The sequence below is a fragment of the Somniosus microcephalus genome, chromosome 3 (assembly GCF_052327205.1).
Source record: "Somniosus microcephalus isolate GS21.2 chromosome 3, FLI_Smic_1.0, whole genome shotgun sequence".
NCBI lineage: Eukaryota > Metazoa > Chordata > Chondrichthyes > Squaliformes > Somniosidae > Somniosus > Somniosus microcephalus.
Window position 1 is genome coordinate 300,614,129 of NC_140989.1, and position 4,276 is coordinate 300,618,404.

Here is a 4,276-nt window from a genome sequence, read left to right on the forward strand (position 1 = left end):
CATGCCCTCTATTTGCTTTCCTAATTTCCTTTTTAATTTCACCCCTGTACTTTCTATACTCCTCTAGGCTTTCTGCAGTATTTAGCTCTCGGTATCTGACATAAGCTTCCCTTTTTTGCCTTATCCTACCCTGTATACCCCTTGAAATCCAGGGGGCTCTAGATTTGGGAGTCCCACCCTTTTTCTTTGTGGGAACATATTTGCTCTGAACCCTCACTATCTCCTCCTTGAATACCTTCCACTGCTCTGACACTGATTTACTTTCAAGTAGCTGTTTCCAGTCCAATTCTGCTAAATCACATCTCAGCTTAGTAAAATTGGCCTTTCCCCAATTGAGAACTTTTACTCCTGGTCTATCTTTGTCCTTTTCCATAACTACGTTAAATCTAACTGAATTATGATCACTACCACCAAAATGCTCTCCCACTAATACCTGTTCCACTTGCCCACCTTCATTCCCTAAAACCAAGTCCAGAACCGCCCCCTCTCTTGTTGGGCTTGCTATGTACTGGCTAAAAAAGTTTTTCCTGAATGTATTTTAAGAATTCTGCACCCTCTATACCTTTTACACTGATTCTATCCCAGTTAATATTAGGGTAGCTGAAATCCCCGACTATTACTGCCCTATTGTTTTTGCACTTCTCAGAAATTTGCCTGTATATTTGCTCTTCTATCGCCCTCTGACTATTTGGGGGTCTATAGTACAGTCCCAGCAGTGTGATTGCCCCTCTTTTGTTCTTCAGTTCAACCCATATGGCCTCATTTGAGATCCTTCTAACATATCATCCCTCCTCACAGCTGTAATTGTTTCTTTAACCAATATTGTAACCCCTTTCTTTTTTATCCCCCTCTCTATCTTGCCTGAAAATCATGTAACCAGGAATGTTGAGCTGCCATTCCTTCCTTTTTTTCAGCCATGTTTCAGTAATAGCTATGATATCATACTTCCACGTGTTTATCTGTTCCCTCAGCTAATTTGCCTTATTTACTAGACTCCTTCCATTGAAGTATATACCATTAAGCACTGCCAACCCCCCTTGGTGCCTATTTTGTAGCTTATATTTCCTCTGCTTTCCAAACTCAGTTACCAATTTTCTGCCTTTCATTTCCAGCTTTGCTTCTCTCCCTTCTGAATCTACGCTTAGGTTCCCAACCCCTGCCAAGCTAGTTTAAGCCCTCCCCAACAGCACTAGAAAACCCCTCCATGATGATATTGGTCCCAGCCCTGTTGAGGTGCAACCTGTCCTGCTTGTACAGGTCCCACTTCCCCCAGAACCGGTCCCAATGCCTCAGGAATCTAAAGCCCTCCCTCCTGCACCATCTCTCTAGCCATGCATTCATCTGCTCTATCCTCCTATTTCTGTACTCACTAGCGTGTGGATTCAGGAGAAATCCGGAGATTACTACCTTTGAGGCCTTGCTTCTTATTCTCTTTCTTAGCTCCCTAAAATCTGCCAGCAGGACCTCATCCCTCTTTCTACCTATGTCATTGGCACTGATATGGACCATGACCTCTGGCTGTTCAACTTCCCCACCCAGAGTGTCCTGCAGCCGCTCAGTGACATCCTTGACCATGGTGCCAGGGAGGCTACATACCATCCTGGAGTCATGTCTGCAGTCGCAGAAACACCTGTCTGTTCCCCTAACTATTGAATCCCCTATCACTAATGTTTTCCTGACCTTCCTCCCTTCCTCCTCCCCTCCTGTACAGCTGAGCCACCCATGGTGCCATGGCCTTGGCTCTGGTTGTACTCCCCAGAGGAACCATCGCCCTCACCAGTTAGAGAGCGAGATGCACTCAGGGGACTCCTGCACTACCTGCCTGGTCCTCCTTGTCTGTCTGGTGGTCACCCATTCCCTCTCTGCCTACAAACTTTTAAGCTGTGGGGTGTGCACCGCCTGAAACATGCTATCCACATAGCTCTCAGCTTCACGGATGCACTGCAGTGATGTCAGCCTCTGTTCAAGATCCGAAACCTGGAGCTCGAGCTCCTCCAGCTGACGACACTTCCTGCAAATGTGGTTGTCCAAGACATGAGAAGCATCCTGGATTTCTGACATGGCATAGGATGTGCATTTGACAGGACTGAGGTGCCCTGCCATGTTTCTATTTATTCGACTACTAACTAAACTCCTAAACTGTCCTAACTTAGGGAGAAAAAAGTCAAAATTACACACTCAAGTTTGACAAGAACCACTGAGATACTAAACACAAAGGCCTAGAAATTCGGTTGGTAGCGCCAGCGATTAGCGCCTAAAGAGCCCGAGAATTGGGGCGTTACCCAATTTTCGGGTGGGCGCTGTGAATATAGTGCCACCTCCCATATTGAGTATGATTTTAGCGCTGGCGCTAACTCTTTGCGCGCGCCCGCGGGCGCAGGCAGATCATGACGTCATTTCAGTGTGCAACGGCATTTTTGCGCCCCGGACCGGATAGTCGGTGGCGCCCGCAACCTTTCCGCCTGGCGCTATTAGTGACAGTTGGATGGAGCGTTCCCAGGCCCTTCTCGAACTCGGGGGGCGCTATTTAAAGGGGACAGCACTAGTATAAAAGCTGCAGCCATTTGGGCTGGCCATCCTGATCGTTGCTGGAGAGAGTTGCTGACCTTCTGTTGGACAGTAATTTTCTCATTGAGCCTTCGGAGGCACTGGCACTGGCAGCTTGAGGGCCCGGCTCCCGAGCTGGTGATGCAGCATCTGAAAGCAGGGAGGTGGCAGAGTGGCTTTAGCAAAAGGACAGGTTCGCAGCAAGGGATGCCAGATTGCGGCAAGGCTATGACATGGGTCCACAGTAAGAAAGCATGCTGGCGGGGGGAACAAGTAGAAGGAGACAGTTGTAAGAGGTGAGAACCTTACCATCGCTGTCGACAATGGGGTCGGTAGCTGCAGTGGTTACAGGACCATTCAGACGTCCTCCAAGAATTTGGAGGAGTCTCTCCTCAAGATCCGTGAGAGTGACCACTTGTGGAGGTCCTCCACCGGTGCGAAGCTGGTCTTTGCCAATCCTCGCGAGCATGGACTGCAGGGGAAAGGAGGGGAAGTTATGTTACCTGATGCCCTGAGTGATCATCTCATGCCCCCCATGGTGCAAGAGCCCTTACATGACGCCCTGAGTCAAATGTGCATGTGTGTGCCCAGAAAGGGCCATGGGTGCTTGCTGGCAGATGGCCAATGGGGCACAGGCCACCCTGTAGCCATAAAGTCAGGTGCAAATGAAGGAATGCAAAAGTTTGCAGGAACAACACCCACCCTCACGTCCCGAGTGAGGTCGTTGAATTTCTTTCTGCATTGGACAGGGCTCCTGGTCACCATGCTGCTGGAGTTGACCTTCTGGCATACATCCCTCCAAGCTCGTCGGTAGTCCTTATGATTCGGCCTCCTGCCATTGTCTGGGTAGAGAACATCTCGCTGGCGCTCCACTGCGGCCACCAATTGCTCCAGAGCCTCATTGATGAAGCGCTCTGCTCTCTGTCTTACCTTCTCCATCTGGTCCAAGTTTTTATCGCCAAAGAAGGGCCTGCGCCGATTCTGAGGCCTGCAAGGCGCAGAGTGCGGATGCTGAAGCAGACTGACCCACCCCTTTAAGAGCTAGCCGGCGCCTGGAAGTCTCGTGGTCATCGGTAATTGAGAGCACCTGCGCTGAGCCCGTCCGCTCCGATATTGGGTTGCGCCGGAAGTTTAGCGCCTTAGGAGTCCCGTGTAACGCCTGAATTCACGCCTCAATCACCTTTAGGGGTGATGCAACCCAATGTCGCGCCAGGCGGCGATAAGTTTCGTCTGGCTATAAACTTTGCGCAACGCCAGTTCTAACGCCTCAAGCCGGGCTATACCCAATTTCTAGGCCAAAGAACTTAAATATTAGATATCTAGGGCTAGATTTTCAGTATAGACAGTTTTGGGGCGCTAACCTTAGCGCCCGCCCGAAGTTAGCGCCCGCCACAAAGTAGCGCCCCGTTGCCGGAAATTCAGTGGCTTCGCCCTAAGAGGTTGGTGGAGCGCTAAAAGAGGCGTTCCACTACTATCTTTAGGCGCTAAGCCGGCGGTGCAGAGCGCAACACCCGAGCTCGGGCGCAGCGCACGGCAGACACTCTGGTGCCAGTGAGCTCTTAAAGGGGAAGGGTGCATGTGTTTTTTTCAAAGGCAGAGTCTGGGGGGGAAACAGCAGGAGGAGGAGGAGGAGGAGGAGGAGGAGGAGGAGGAGGAGGAGGAGGAGGTGGTGGTGGTGGTGGTGGCTGGAAACATAAATACACCGTTCACAACAACACACTGGATCCTT